This window comes from Mobula birostris, chromosome 13 (assembly GCF_030028105.1).
Source record: "Mobula birostris isolate sMobBir1 chromosome 13, sMobBir1.hap1, whole genome shotgun sequence".
Taxonomy (NCBI): domain Eukaryota; kingdom Metazoa; phylum Chordata; class Chondrichthyes; order Myliobatiformes; family Myliobatidae; genus Mobula; species Mobula birostris.
In genome coordinates this window covers 43,888,664-43,905,655 of record NC_092382.1, presented here as the reverse complement: position 1 = coordinate 43,905,655, position 16,992 = coordinate 43,888,664, and the positions used below count along the sequence as shown (strand labels likewise).

At 43.6% G+C, this 16,992-nt stretch overlaps 1 non-coding gene across 1 annotated transcript; it reads right to left on the bottom strand.

Moving 5' to 3' along the window:
* Positions 1-10,010: 10,010 nt before the first annotated feature.
* On the bottom strand, positions 10,011-10,083 carry trnav-uac (transfer RNA valine (anticodon UAC)). The gene has a single exon. It is a non-coding gene; the product is annotated as a tRNA-Val (tRNA).
* Between the last annotated feature and the right edge of the window lie 6,909 nt (positions 10,084-16,992).

Sequence of the window (16,992 nt, the reverse complement as noted above, 5' to 3'; positions counted from 1 at the left end):
TGGGTAACAAACTCATCCTCTACATCAGTCTTCTTAGCCATAGCTCTTGTTACAACACAGGAAGAATCTGTGTTAGTATCCCTCTTTGTTTCCTCAGGATTTGAATTTATTGTCAAATGCACTTCAGGAAAAACTTGTCCACCTGCTAAAACATTCCCTAACAAAAGAGAAACATCATTCACAGGTAAACTTGATTGTAGTCCTATTTTAACAACCCCTGTAACTAATCCTGACCTTAAATTTATTCTATGTAAATGTACTGGCATAAGGGCACTCCCTACTCCTCTTATATAATTCACCTCACTAATGTCAGGCTCATCACTAAATTTTAGCCCAATGTCTAAAATTAGTGACTGAGAAGCTCCAGTTTCTCTAAGTATTCTTATTGGTACTGAATTGGATCTTTCTTTCAAGGATACAAATCCTTCTGTTATCAAATGTTCATATCCCCTCTTAACTTGGTCAGGCTCTGACACATGTTCATTAGTACTTTATAAACCCTGTGAATTTACAGGTGCTTCAATATGCTGCACACAAGCATCTGGGACTACTTCTTTCTATTTCTTTTTCAATCGAAAGCAATTAGCTACTACATGTTCAGGTTTCTTGCAATAATTACAAATAATACCACAATGTTTTTCCTTCACATTTCTCCCTACATCCTTACCTTTCTCACTAACTTCAGGTTCAATTTCTGATTTACCTTGACTCTCTGTGCTATTTTTCCTATTAAAACTTCTACCTGGAGAAAATGTATTCTCATGAATTAAAGCATACTCATTAGCTAATTTAGCAATTTCCTGCAATGTAGCAGTGCCGCTTTCATCTAAATATGCTCTCACTTCAACAGGAATGCTTCTTTTAAATTCCTCCTGCAAAATCAACTCTTTTAATTTATTATACTCTCCATTCACATTTTTAGATAAAACCCATCTCTCAAAACACACAGATTTCTCATATGCAAATTTCACTGATTTCTTCAAAATTCTTTATCATTCTCTATACGCTTCCGGAACCAACTCATATGCCTTTAATATATGCATTTTAACAATATGATAATCCAGTGCTTGCTCAGCATTTAAAGCTGTATACACTTGTTGTGCCTTGCCTTTAATTACACTTTGTAGCATCACTGGCCATTGCTCTTTCGGCCACCCTAAACTCAGAACAATAGTTTCGAAATGCTGGAAATATTTGTCCACTTCAGCTTCATTAAATGGAGGAGCCAAAATAACCTCACGACTTGCAATAAACTGCTTCTTAGAACCAGAAGACTGATTCGTGGACTTTAATTTCTCCATCTCTAGCTCAAATTTCCTCTGGTTTTCAACTTCTCTTTCTTTAAATTCCATTATTTATGGACATCTCTAGCCTCGAATTCCTTCTGTTTATTTTCAGCTTCTAACCGACTTCTTTCCAAATCAGCTTCTATTTTTTTTAACTTTATTTGTTCAAGATGTAACTGCATTACCAGATTACTCATTGGAAACCTATCTAACACCTCATAATCAAACGTTTTTAAAGTAATATAATACTCAGTGATTTTTCTTTGTATTTGTGGTATTCTTCGTAATTCCTTTGATATCTAACCTCCTAGCAATCTCCAATTTCTCAGGATTTCTCGCATTCACTGAAGACCCCGGTCAAGCGTGTCCGTAAACTCGCCAATATTCATTGTTGCCAAATACCACTGACACACCAATCACAGTAAATCAGAATGACAATTACCAGCACTTAAACTCAAAATCGGAGCATCTCCTGGCCGAGCCCTCACAAATTATGTTACGTAACCGGTAACAATGAATATCAATCGAGACAAGCTATATAAAAACAACCGAACATTTATTAAACACGGATAAACAATGAAAAAACAATGAAAAAACAAACGAAAACCTTAACCGGAAGTTAACCGCTATGCAACCGTTCAACAAATCGTCACTCGGCACTGGTTCTTAAAGCGTTAAATGCGAAAACAGTTCTTAAAGCGGTAAAGTCAAATACAGTTCTTAAAATGGTAAATTCGAAAGCCCAACAGATTTAAACGTTCAATTGCGAGAGATTTCTCTGAAGAAGGATTTCTTCATAGACACTACTGTCCTATTGGTTCTGTCCAAAAGATTCATGATGGGAGAAATAAATGGCTTAAAACAACTGACCTTAGTTTCTAGAGAGCAAATCCCGCATGAACTTCCTTTTCTTTTGCAAAAGTTATCTACGATGCAGGTCGCTACTTCTTCAACGAAGACTCAATAAGGTCGATCCTTTGTTAAACTGCAGGATGATACCAACTTCTCTTAATCCTTCGGGTCCTGTACTTAGATAAAGTCTTCATTCTCCAGTACTGTTGCAGAAAGGTACATCAACACATCTGGCAAAAATTGCCAGTCCAGCACTGTTGTACCGTGCAACAGAACGTAAAACTCCGTTTTAAAAATGAAACTGCGTCATAAAATAAATACGCAACAGAAACGGAGCCACAGCCGCACTATCTAGCTGGAAAGTTAAAAACTAAAAACTAAAAACTAACTGCGTCATCTGAGTTCTTCCCTTATCTACCCGTGGTTAACATGTCATCACGTGACCTCACATCGGCGTGAAAATTACATCAGGTGACCTCCAAAAGACCATTACATCATTCTCACAAAAGAAAATCACAGATCTCCTTGAGGTATGTAACAATGTTAATGGACTGTGAGTTGGGCAGTATTCTGAAGTAAGAAGGGAAGAAACACTCATTTGAGAGTATTCTGTACCGAGATCCCATCACCAAAACGAAAACAACACACAGAGACAGTGACAGATATGGAGATAGATTTTGCACAGGTGCGTAGATTAACACTGCTGTTGTCACAGGCAACTTCAACTTCACTGATATTTATCGGCAATTCCTCTGTTTAAAAATTTTGATGTGACAGAATTTCTCAGCTGTGTACAGGAAGGAGACCTGGCACAAGTAGCGGGCAGGCGGACTAGTGAACAGTCCATCTTGTGCTGATACTAGGAAGTGAAATGGATCAGGTAACTGATCTCTTCGCGTGTCAGCATTTCAGAACGATAGAGCACAGCTATTCGACATACCTTACACTGGGATAAGAGCAGACAACATGGAATATACTTAATTGATACTATTGGGTAGGAACGTGGGAGCCGAATTAGGGAGCGATTTGTTCCTTCAAATGCACAAGAAAAATATGGAGATTATTAATGGACACTTGATTGGAGTTCAGCATGGGTTTGTTTCATTGAGGCGAGGATCGGATGGCCCCGTAAAGCAACATTGGTGGATAAGAGATATGGAACACCTCTTCAAGAAGAAGAAAGAAATATATTTAAGGTGTTGGAAGAAAGGAATAGGCAGGGCTATGGAAAGTCACAATGTGTCCAGGAGAGATTTAGCAATGAACTTAGAAGAATTAAAAGGGGACATGAGAGGACATGGGAGAGCCGCATTAAGGTAGGTGATAAACAGGAGGATGACGAGAACGGGAGTGGGAGAGATCAGAGATAAAAGAGGAACATGTGTTTGTAGTGCAAGGAGGCAGTGATACTTTGAAATTTTGCTTCGGTATTCACGAGTGAGACCTTGATGAATGTGGATACAGCGAAAAAAGTCAGGTGTGCTGAGGCATGCAGAACTTCGAATTACGAGCTGGAAACTGAGAGTACACGAATATAAACCATTTCCCGGTGCTAGAAGGTATGCAATCCAGGTAATTAGAGAAAGCGAGCGAAGATATTGCTGCGATTTTGGACATGACATTTGCGGCTTCACTGGCTACAGATGTGGTACGGGAGGATGGGAGAATGGCAAATGTTATTTTTTTGTTCAAGAAATGTAATAGGGATAGTCTTTTATAGGACGCCAGTCAGACCCCACTTGGAGTACTGTGCTAAGTTCTGGTCGCCTCACTAAAGGAAGGATGTGGAATCCATAGAAAGGGTGCAGAGGGGATCTACAAGGATGTTGCCTGGATTGGGGAGCATGCCTTATGAAAACAGGTTCAGTGAACTCGGTCTTGGAGAGTCGGAGGATGAGAGGTGACTTGATAGAGGTGTACAAGATGATGACAGGCATTGATCGTGTGGATAACCAGAGGCCTTTTCCCAGGGCTGAAATGGCTGCCACAAGAGGACACAGGTTTAAGGTGCTGGGGTGTAGGTACAGAAGAGATGCCAAGCATATGATTTTTGCGTAGAGTGGTGAGTGCGTGGAATGGGCTGCCGGCAAGGTGGTCGAGGCGAATATATTAGGGTCTTTTAAGAGACTTTTGGATAGGTACATGGAACTTAGAAAAATAGCTGGCTATGGTAAGCCTAGCAATTTCTAAGGTAAGGACATGTTCGGAAGAACTTTGTGGGCCGAAGGGTCTGTATTGTGCTGTAGGTTTTCTATGTTTCTATGTATGTTTCTAACCAGCTCTTCCGTCTTACTGACGTTGAGTGCCAGGTTGTTGCTGCGGCACCATCTCACTAGTTGGCATATCTCACTCCTGCACGCCATCTCGTCACCTCCTGAGATTCTCCCAACAATGGTTGTATTGTCAGAAGATACGTACATGGTATTTGAGCTATGCCTAGCCACACTGTCATGTGTATACAGAGGGTAGAGCAGTGGTCTAAGCACAAACCCCTGGGGTGCGCCAATGTTGATTGTCAGCGAGCCGGATATGTTATCACTATTCCGCACAGACTATGGTCTTCTGGTTAGGAAGTTCAAGATCCGATTGCACAGGGAGGTACAGTTGCCCTGGTTCTGCAACTTCTCAATCAGAATTGTGGCAATAATGGTATTAAATGTTGAGCTATAGTCGATGAACCGGATCATGCCGTAGGTGGTTGTGTTGTCTCGATGCTCTAAAGCCATGTGGAGAGCCATGGAGATTACGTCTGCCGATGACCTACTCCGGAGATATGCAAATTGCAATAGGTTCACGTCTTTGCTGAAGAAGGAGTTCAGTCTAGTCATAACCAACCTCTCAATGTATTTCATCACTGTTAATGTGAGTGCTACCGGGCGATAGTCATTAAGGCAGCCCACATTATTCTTCTTAGGCATTGGTATAATTGTCGCCTTTTTAAAGCAAGTCGAAACTTCTGCCCGTAACAGTGATTTCAGAGCCTTACCAGGTACTCCATCGGGACCTTCTGCGTTGCCAGGGTTCACTCTTTAAAGACAGTCTAACATCGGCCTCTGAGACAGAGACGACAGTGTAATCAGCTGCAGCAGGGATCTTCACAGCTGTAGCTGTGTTCTCCCTTTCAAAGTGTGCATAGAAGGCGTTGAGTTCATCTGGTAGTGAAGCACCGCTGCCATTCATGCTGTTGGATATCGTTTTCTAGGAAGTAATGTCTTGGCAAACCCTGCCAGAGTTGCTATGCATCTGTTGTCGCCTCCAACTTCGTTCGAAATTGTGTCCTCACCCTTGAAATAGCCCTCCAGAAATCATACCTGGTTTTCTGGTGCAGGCCTGGGTAGCCAGATTTAAATACCACAGATCTAGCCTTCAGCAGACGACGTACCTCCTGGTTCATCGACGGCTTTTGGTTTGGGAATGTACGGTAAGTCTTTGTGGGCACACACTCATCCACACAGGTTTTAATGAAGTCGGTAACAACTGACGCATACACATCCGGATCCAAAAAAGAATCGCTGAATACAGTCCAGACCACCGATTCAAACCAGTCCTGTAGGCGCTCCTGTGCTTCCCTTGTCCAAACCTACTTGGTCCTCATTGATGGTGCTGCAGTCTTCAGTCTCTGCCTATACTCAGAAGTACAGCTAGGTGATCAGACTTCCCGAAGTGAGGGAGTGGATTAGCACGGTGGTCATTCTTGATGATCGTGTAGCAATGGTCCACTGTGTGTTATTTCCTCTGGTATTGCAAGTGATCTGTTGATGGTAGTTCCTTAGTAACTTTTTTTTTTTTCAGAGTTGCCTTGTTAAAATCTTCCAAAACGATAGTGAAGGCGTTAGGTTGCGTGGTTTCGTGAATGCGGATTCTCAATATTCCTGGATTTCAGTGCTTTAAAAGGGATAGAGAGGGCGGAAAAAGGGGAGGAGGGGTGGCATTACTTTTCAGGGATACTATTACAGCTACAGAAAGGGTGGGTACTGTAGCAGGATTGTCTTTTGAGTCAGTATGGGTGGAAGTCAGGAACAGGAAGGGAGCAGTTACTCTACTGGGGGTATTCTATAGGCCCCCTGGTAGAAGCAGAGATACAGAGGAGCAGATTGGGAAACAGAATTTGGAAAGGTGCAAAAATAACACGGTTGTTATCATGGGTGGCTTTAACTTCCCTAATATTGATTGGCACCTGATTATTTCCAAGGGTTAAGGTGGGACGGAGTTTGTTAAGTGTGTCCAGGATGGATTCCTGTCACAGTATGTGAACAGGCCGATCGGGGGAATGCCATACTAGATCTAGTATTAGGTAATGAACAGGGTCAGGTCACAGATCTCTCAGTTGGTGAGCATCTGGGGACAGTGACCACCGCTCCCTGGCCTTTAGCATGATCATGGAAAAAGATAGAATCAGAGAGGACAGGAGATTTTTTTACTTGGGGAAGGGAAAATTATGAGGCTATAAGGCTAGAATTTGCGGTGTGAATTGGGATGATGTTTTTGCAGGGAAATGTACTATGGACATATAGTCGATGTTTAGAGATCTCTTGCAGGATGTTAGGGATAAATTTGTCCCAGTGAGGAAGATAAAGAATGGTAGGGTGAAGGAACCATGGGTGACAAGTGAGGTGGAAAATCTAGTCAGGTGGAAGAAGGCAGCATACATGAGGTTTAGGAAGCAAGGATCAGATGCGTCTATTGAGGAATATAGGGAAGCAAGAAAGGGGCTTAATAAGGGGCTGAGAAGAGCAAGAAGGGGGCATGAGAAGGCCTTGGCGAGTAGGGTAAAGGAAAACCCCAACGCATTCTTCAATTATGTGAAGAACAAAAGGATGACAGGAGTGAAAGTAGAACTGATTAGAGATAAAGGTGGGAAGATGTGCCTGGAGGCTGTGGAAGTGAGCGAGGTCCTCAATGAATACTTCTCTTCGGTATTCACCAATGAGAGGGAACTTGATGATGGTGAGGACAATACGAGTGAGGTTGATGTTCTGGAGCATGTTGATATTAAGGGAGAGGAGATTTTGGAGTTGTTAAAATATATTATGACGGTTAAGTCCCTGGGGCCTGACGGAATATTCCCCAGGCTACTCCACGAGGCGAGGGAAGAGATTGCTGAGCCTTTAGCTAGGATCTTCACGTCCTCGTTGTTCACAGGAATGGTACCGGAGGAGTGGAGGGAGGCGAATGTTGTCCACTTGTTCAAAAAAGGTAGTAGGGATAGTCCGTGTAATTATAGACCAGTGAGCCTTACGTCTGTGGTGGGAAAGCTGTTGGGAAAGATTATTAGAGATAGGATCTCTGGGCATTTAGAGAATCATGGTCTGACCAGGGACAGTCAGCATGGCTTTCTGAAGGGCAGATCGTGTTTAACAAGCCTGATAGAGTTGTTTGAGGAGGTGACCAGGCATATAGATGAGGGTTGTGCAGTGGATGTGATCTATATGGATTTTAGTAAGGCACTTGACAAGGTTTCACACGGTAGGCTTATTCAGAAAGTCAGAAGGCATGGGATCCATGGGAGTTTGGCCAGGTGGATTCAGAATTGGCTTTCCTGCAGAAGGCTGATGGTCGTGGTGGAGGGAGTACATTCAGATTGGAGGATTGTGACAAGTGGTGTCCCACAAGGATCTGTTCTGGGACCTCTACTTTTCGTGATTTTTATTAACAACCTGGATGTGGGGGTAGAAGGGTGGGTTGGCAAGTTTGCAGACGGCACAAAGTCTGGTGGTGTTGTACATAGTGTAGAGGATTGTCAAAGGATGCAGAAGTGGGCTAAGAAGTGGCAGCTGGAGTTCAACCCGGAGAAGTGTCAGTTGGTACACTTTGGAAGGACAAACTCCAAGGCAGAGTACAAAGTAAATGGCAGGATACTGGGTAGAGTGGAGGAGCAGAAGGATCTGGGGCTACATGTCCACAGATCCCTGGAAGTTGCCTCACAGGTGGATAGGGTAGTTAAGAAAGCTTATGGGGTGTTAGCTTTCATAAGTCGAGGGATAGAGTTTAAGAGTCGCGATGTAATGATGCAGCTCTATAAAACTCTGGTTAGGCCACACTTGGAGTATTGTGTCCAGTTCTGGTCACCTCACTATAGGAAGGATGTGGAAGCATTGGAAAGGGTACAGAGGAGATTTACCAGGATGCTGCCTGGTTTAGAGAGTATGCATTATGATCAGAGATTAAAGGAGCTAGGGCTTTACTCTTTGGAGAGAAGGGGGATGAGAGGAGACATGATAGAGGTGTACAAGATAATAAGAGGAATAGATAGAGTGGATAGCCAGCGCCTCTTCCCCAGGGCACCACTGCTCAATACAAGAGGACATGGCTTTAAGGTAAGGGGCGGGAAGTTCAAGGGGGTTACTAAAGGAAGGTTTTTTTACTCAGAGAGTGGTTGGTGCGTGGAATGCACTGCCTGAGTCAGTGGTGGAGGCAGATACACTAATGAAGTTTAAGAGACTACTAGACAGGTATATGGAGGAATCTAAGGTGGGGGTTATATGGGAGGCAGGGTTTGAGAGTCGACACAACATTGTGGGCCGAAGGGCCTGTACTGTGCTGTATTATTCTATATTCTATGTTCTATGTTCTATTGATCCCATTGCTAAATCCTGCTTGACGTTGGGCTGAGGTGGAATATAAATTACAAAAAAAAATGACCTGAGATAACTCGCATGGTAGATAAAAGGGACGACACTTTACTGCTCGATATTCATTCAAATCCATTCGGTCACAATATTGTGCTGACCCTTCAACCTACACTAGAAACTGCTTAGAATTGCGCTACAGTATTATGTACAGGCATCTATCCAAGAGTTTCTTAAAAGACCCTGTTGTATCCGCCTTCACCAGTGAATTCCACGCACTCACCACTCAGTGTGAAAAATTTACCTCTGACACTTGCATGGAATCACAGCAACTTCGATATATCGAAAATGACCGTGGTCCCAACTTTATACCGATATGCGATATCCACCGTCATCTCGTCTCAAAAGCAAACGGTACCCAGTTTTCCTGCTCTACATCACCGTCATTATACAGGAACGTTTTAACCATTCTTTTCGACATTCTCGCAGAATCAAGATGTTTGCATTTGATCAGTTCTTCCTCCTTGGTCCATTAACAGCAATGGAATGTGCGATACCAATGGTGAGATATTAACTTGTGTCTGCGATGCAATATCACCAGAAGATCACAGAATCAAGTCCTGAAATTTTTAGGTGTCGATGTCCCCACCTGTTTCCACTGCGTCACAAACTGTGCGAAGCACAAACATTTGCCTCACTGACGGGGAGATGGGGTAGCTGTGGTGCTGCTAGCGAGAGGAAAAAGAAAGAGAATCACAAACATTGTGTGCGTGTGAGTGCGTGTGTGTGAGAGAAAGAGAGTTGGGGAGAGATAGAGTGAGAGAGTGAACGAGAATATTATGGAGGAGAATTTGAACAGAGAGTCTGTCATAAGAGACTAGGAAGGAGAGAAAACACGGGGAAAGGCCAAGAGAGCGAGTGAACATTTTAAAGTAGGTTTGAAATTTTGCAGCACACGGCATTTGCTCCGGATGTTTGTCTGGATGGGAACATTTGAAATGAAACCACAACGCATCCTCCGCTCTGCCACAATAGCTTCGAACCGCTAATTCTCCCGTTGCGCCATCTACGTCATCCAAGAACCTCCTTATGTTTAAATCCGTTTATGTTTTCCTGTCATTTATATATTATTTCTATTAATTATTCTTTCTTTACGTTACCTTTGTCAGGTTTGAAATACCATGCGCTGCTGCTAGAAATGCGAATGTTCATGACATTTAACCTGGATGCCCATGACAATAAATTTGATCACAAACTGAAAAGTTGAGTTTCAAGTTCGCCCCAAACACTGCAGCCTAAACAATGTTTCTGCCCAGAATTGAACTGAGAACCATTCGCGTGTAAAGCGAACGTGATAACCACTACACCACAGAAACCGTGCAAAGCGCTCATTGCTCTGCGTTATTGAGCAATGACCCGAGGCACCCCCTCCCCATCCTGCTCGACGGTACAGCCATAAGAACAAAACCTTGTCCAACGTTTCTCTCCGCTTTCAGCAACAAGTATTAAATTTATGCGACATATGCAGTTACATGCATGAACAATTTTTAGATTATGAGAACGCGCAGTCCTCTTTTATTGTCATTTAGAAATGCATACATGCACTGATATATGATACAATGTTTTTCCGGAGTGATATCTCAGAAAACAGGACAGACCAAAGATTAACATTGCCAGAACCACATAATTATAACATATAGTTACAGCAGTGCAAAGCAATACCATAATTTGATGAAGAACAGACCAGGAGCACAGTTGAAAAAAAGTCTCAAAGTAACCGAGTCGATCGACTCCCGAGTCCCCGATAGCAGGCGGCAAAAGGGAGAAACTCCCTGCCATAAACCTCCAGGCACCTTGCACAATTTCCTGTGGGGTGCTGGTCAGGTCGCGACATGTAACAGGTAACTACGTTGCTTATATACGGCAAGGAATTAAAACAGCTTCGGTACCCTAGCTTTCATCAGTCTCCACGGGGTGGCGCTCCAGCTCACCAGCTAAATTCAACGGCGCCTTTAAGATTTCTCACCCTGTCTCTCTCGTCCGTTCTCATCACCTCAGATTACAAGTTAATTGAGTAAAGTGACTGAACAATGTGCCGATACACTTATGGACAACAGGACGCGTTACAAGCCGGAATTACTTGTGAGATGCCGTAATGAATCACGGCCAATCGTCACACCGAATCCGCACTAACACCAGACACACCATCACACTGATATTTCATTAATTATCATGTTCCGATCTGATCCGTCGGATCGCAACCAGGCAAAGACATGAACGGCCAATTAAACGACCTATTGTGAAGGAAAATTATATTGGGAACAACAACCTTCAGGCAAGTAGATCACATCAAAGGTCGCAGTGGAGAGATCGCATTGCAGCTAGAGGGATCTGACCATTGGAAACGGAAGCTCAGCATGTCAGTAGGATCAGGGGAGGTGTCCTCTGTTTAACAGAGGCTTGGTGAACACGGGACATGTGAGAATTATTTTATAAACCGGTCCAGAAAGAACGCAGCTTCATGTTGAGAGAGAGGGAGAGAGATATCAGCATCTCGATACCATTTCCGGCCATTGAGGCTACAATTAATATCTCTTTTGTTCGCGTGGGCCTGAAACAATTCGCCGGTGCAAGGAAACATTGAGCTGAATCGACTGCACAACGAACCAAGGTGAGGTGCTATCAGAGCGTTTCTGAAACATGGCGTCAGGAAAGGTCGGGTTCGTTGCTTCACCATTTGGTTAATTGAATTGAAAAAACAGGAATGTGGAGACACGTGATGTCCTGATTCAACAAAGAAACCATCTGTTCAGACACGTTCAGCAACGGGAAGTGAGGCTACCCGTGTTGAACGAAAGAACCAAACAGGGAGAATGTTTGCAGCGCCGCGGGAACATGCCTTTTAGTGAATAAAGGTGATCTCCTGCAACGCTTGTAAGCTCACTTTCCCTTGCTCAGATCAAAATCAAAGGTACATCGATTCGAAGTTAAATACAAATAATAAGCTGGGCGTCTCACAAGTACAAAATTAAATATAACATTTCAGCTGAATGCTTAGCTTGAGAGATGCCCAGTCACCTGGCCCACTAAAATCACAAGTGCTCTAGGTGAGGCTCGAACTCACAGCCTCGGCATTTCTCCACCCTGTACTGCCATAGAAGTACTGGGCGCTAACCGATTGCACCACTAGAGCCCAGTGCTGCAAACACGTGGTTTTACATATCTGAAAAGAAAAATTAGAAGAAAGTTAAAGATATAGAGCATAAAACATAAAATTATACAGCACGTAAAAAGGCCGTTCGGTCCACAATGTATTGCCATACCAGTTAAAGAGCAAATGAAAGACTCTCAAACTCTAATCCCTCCTTCCTTACATGCCCATATCACGCGATTTTCCTTACATCCATGTGCATATCGAGTCATCAAATGCCACTTATAAACTTGCTGATGATGCAAACATTGTTGGTCGAAACTCAGATGGAGACGAGAGGGCGTACAGGGGCGAGATTGCTAACTAATTGAGTGATGTCTCAGCAACTACCTGGCACTCAACGTCAGTAAGACGAAAGAACTTATTCTGAACTACAGGAAGGAGAGAGATACCAATCCTCATAGAGAGATTAGAAATGGACAGAGTAAGCAGTTTCAAGTTCTTGGGTATCAAGATCTCTGAGGACTTAACTTGATCCCAACATATCGATGCAGTTATAAAGAAGGCAAGACAGCGGCCATATTTCATTAGGAGTTTAACGAATAAACTAAAAAAAAAACACTTTTGGAGAACACTCTGACAGGCTGCATCACTGTCTGGTATGGGGGCGGTGTTAGTTGTGTTACGTACCCCATAACGGGTTTTAAAGAACCAGCAGAAATGGAACACACCTCTTGTCTAGTATTGCTGTTAAAACCACTCTCTTTATTAGTATCTACTTATAATGTAGTAACTTAAGCAAGATGAACAAAAGTTAACAGTGTTATGTGTGTAAATATAACTCCCAAACTATTGAGCTTGGGGAAAACAAGGCCTAGAGTCTTGAGATGGTAAAGTATGAAAGTTCAGTTCATCCACGGAATAGGTGATGAGAGAGAGAGATTTGTAATCCAAGTGGCGAATGCTGTGAGAAGGCAATTCCGTCGATGTTCCACAGATTCCACGACAGCAATACAAAATAGCAATAGTAGTAGGTTTTATCTCCGAAGTTGTTCCACACCACACACGAAGTATCACCGACAGTGATCTTCAGCAAATATCCTTTCAACACAAGTGGTACCACACCCGGATTCAGCTACGAGTCACCCCAAAGTGGTGGCCACAAGATACTCAAACAGAATTCATATATGGATTATCACCAACAGTGGCTTATCACTGAGGGGACCCTCTTCAACGGAACTAACCTCAAACACACAACGTGGTAGTAACTTATCCAGTTCTACGATATACGAAATAACTCCAACACTGATTTGCCACAGGGGTGTCTTTCTTCAGTGAGCTACCACACCCAAACAAGGGTAACACACAAGTGGTATTCACAAAGGTTTCCCCCTCACCAGAGAACCCACTCCTGTGGATTCACTACGTGACAGTCACACCTTCGCATTCGAATGGAAGTCAAACTCACCCTACAGGTTACTTAGAGAGAGAGTCCAAACAGTGACCTCTTTGTCACTAGGTTTCTTCTATTTCAAACCTTCCTCTCCCCTCTTCTCTTCCTTTAAAGTCACCGAATGTGATCGCAAAATGGATACCGACTTCTGTGGTAAAGCATTCAACCCAGGCAAGGGTGCGCACACTAGTAACTTCCCAACGGTCACCCCTTATCCACAATGCGAGAGCAATTGATCGATTGTCCCGATCGATCCTCCAAGACCCACCCTTCTCTGGGCACAAAAAGCTCATCCAGTGTCCAAGTGCCTGTGTGTCCAGCGACCTGGCATTTATCCAAACATGCTGAACACCAGCTCTCCCTCTCCATCCCTCTCTCTCTCCATCCTCTCCATCCCTCTCCCTCTCCATCCCTCTCTCTCTCTCTCTCTCTCCCTCCCCCTCTCTCTCTCTGTGGGCACAAAAAGCTCATCCAGTGTCCAAGTGCCTGTGTGTCCAGCGACCTGGCATTTATCCAAACATGCTGAACACCAGCTCTCCATCTCCATCCCTCTCTCTCTCTCTCTCTCGCTCGCTCTCTCTCTCTCCCTCCCCCTCTCTGTCTGTCTGTCTCTCTGTCTCTCTCTCCTCTCTCTCGAGCAATTCGGTGTCCAAACGTCAGTCTCAACACTCCCGACTGTCTAAAGTGACAGCCTACAGAAAATGTGCACCCTAGGGGTACATAACAGTAGCTACTATACCTGATGTGGAGATGGAGAGATGGGGAGAACGGGAGAATTGGAGATGTGGAGATGGGGAGCCTAAATTTAATGCGGATGTAAGCAAAGAGCTATGGATGCTGGAGAAAAAGTGAGCACTGAGTACTCAGTGGGTGAACTTTAAGTACAGACTGTCCATGAACGATAATTACAGTCTGAATCTTAAAGGAACAGCGGCATCTAACCATTCTCCGGCGAAATATATTGCCGAGACTTGGATAGCAGCCTTTGTTATGTTGGAAAGTTGACGCTGGAGCTCTTCCCTGGTTGGGAACTGCAGGGTACTTGATGTTAATCTTCATCCAGTCTTGAATCTTTCTTTGTACGTTGTTACTTTGAATGTCCAGACTCCTCATTCGGGCTGAGAACTTGCATTTTCATTTAATTGATTATCCGCTCGCAGTGCTTCATTTTCTCAGCCAGATCATGTAAACCTTCACTTAGCTTTCGCACTCTGGGTCCGTTCAATAAGATGTCATCAATGCCGTTAAATCTGGGCCACCAAGTGAGAGATTGCTAGCTACCGACCCGCTAGCTAATGGATCATGCAATTCCGTCTGCCTTTGCACATCGGTCCAGTAAGACTGAGAAAATGATCATTTCCCAAATTACACATGTGCTTCTCATTGAAGCCCTTGAAGAGTCAAGGCATCTATGACCTTTTCAGGAGCTCCGCGTAATATTAGACCAGCAATAGCCGTTGCATTGGGTACGGGTAAAATGTGACCCGGAACAGCTTCAGTGTTGCAAAAAATTGTAGCTCCTGTACAAATGTGTAATTTTTAAAAAATCTTTTCATTTTTGCGCATTTTGGGTCATTTTAGGAAAAGTCATAAAATTTCGGCTGGAGGAAAACGTCATTCAGGGAGTTTTCACCGCGGTCGAAGGTCAAAATGGTCAAAGTTGACCCGAATAGTATGTAAGGTTTAATATCCGTGTCCACTTTAGCCAACCGCGGACAGCATCTTGTTAATTGTAACTACAGCCGGGTAGGTATTTGCAAACCATTGAACACACACATGCGGTATTGAGCAGATCGCGCGGCAGGTGGTGAGACTGCACCAAAATATGCAGTCCTCCTGTAACCTCAGTTCATATTGTTGATTTGTGAATAGTTTAAATTCGGGGGACAGACCTGTAACCAGCAAACATGGAGTGTTCTCTTTTTCTGTGACAGGAGTGGATACCGTGTGGGCCACTGCCTAATGATGTGACTTTAGATGCGTGTTTTCACTAGCCGTTGCAACACGTGAACTACTTCGAATTCTGATATGACGGATGCGGTGTCTTTCGCTACTAGTAATCTGCTCAAGGTTTCTGCCACCACGTTTTATATTCCGGGGGTAAACTATGGTGTAAGAATAGGCGGGTAAAGCCAATCCCATCATTGCATTCCAGGTGATGACATCAATTGGGTATCTCGTGCTACCCCATTAATCCCAGAGAATTTCACAGAACAAATAACTTTATTATCAAAGTGCATATATCATCATATACAATCCTTAGATATATCTTCGTGTGCGCATAATCAAGAAACCATAATAGAATAATAACCACAATTAAATCAATGAAAGACCGCACCAAACTGGGTGTAAAAATAAAACTACAAATGGTGCATATACATAAAATAATAGCAATACTGAATAATCAATAAATTTAGAGCATATAAGTTGAAGAGTCCTTGAAAAAGAGTCCATAGTTTGTGGGAATTTTTCAATGAAAAGGCAAGCAAAGGTGGGTAAAGTTGTCTCCTTTGGTTCAAGATCTTGATTACTGATGGGTAATTGCTGTTCCTGAACCTGTGCTGTGAGTCATAAGGCTTCTGCACCTTCTTCCTGAGGGCAGCAGCGAGAGGAGATCATGACCTGAGAAGTGGGAGGTGCCAGATGATACGCTGCTTTCCTGTGACAACGCTACGTGTAGATGTCCTCAGTGTTGTGGAAGGCTTTACACGTGATGGTTTGGACCTTACCTATGTTACAAGATTCACCTCTTATAACACCGAGCAGTGAGACACAGAGAATCTGTAGTTACCGGCAAGTAACTTTTATTGTTTCTACTAAAAGCTCGTAGGTTCACAAATGTCTCTGTTTGCACCATACTAGAATTCCCTGACACTCCATGAACAGTCAATGAACAGAAAAGGATATTACGCGGGAAAGGGATCTACGCTGGCCAGGCGTTCCTCGTGGTCCCGATCTCCACGTGTCCTGACGAAGGGTTCCGGCCCGAAACGTCGACTGATCTTTTCCACGGATGCTGCCCAACCTGCTGAGTTCCTCCAGCGTGTTGAGAGTGTTGTCCCGATCTCCACCTGTCCGTGGAGTCCTCCTTATCGGCGATGGTTGGTCTCTGGCTGCTGGAGAGTTGTCGCCCCTGTGTATTTGGAGCTCCTGAGTCTTATACTGTTCCTCATCAATTGAACCGTTGGATCTCAACCCCATTGGCTCAAAGTTACAGGGCTACAGCCAATGTTGTTCCATGGTTCCGCCCACACCAGCCTTACGTATTTGTGTCTTTACCTTCTGACTGGTCCAAAGCAGTTAAATGAGGCAACCCAGACACAGTCTAACGAGATTACCTATTGCAGGTCTGGCATTCTACATAACTAGTAGCTACTCCTCAGAGAATGGTCTCAGGTATATTGCTCTGATTAGATTGTCCAGGGATCAGTTCCGAGTCCATTCCCTTTACATAACAAATTGATTTCTTTCAGAATAGTCTCTGGTTTAGCAGATCATTATCTGGAGCGCCTGAATCCACATTCAGTTGCTCTGATTAGATTTCCAAGAGCAAGAAACTATTCAGAGTCCACAAAATGGGGGAAACAAAGCAACTTGTCTGCTTCCCCTGTCCTTGATCAGACTGCAGTTTCTTCTGGCCAACATCTCCCTCCTCTTGATCCAAAGATATTTATCTTTGAA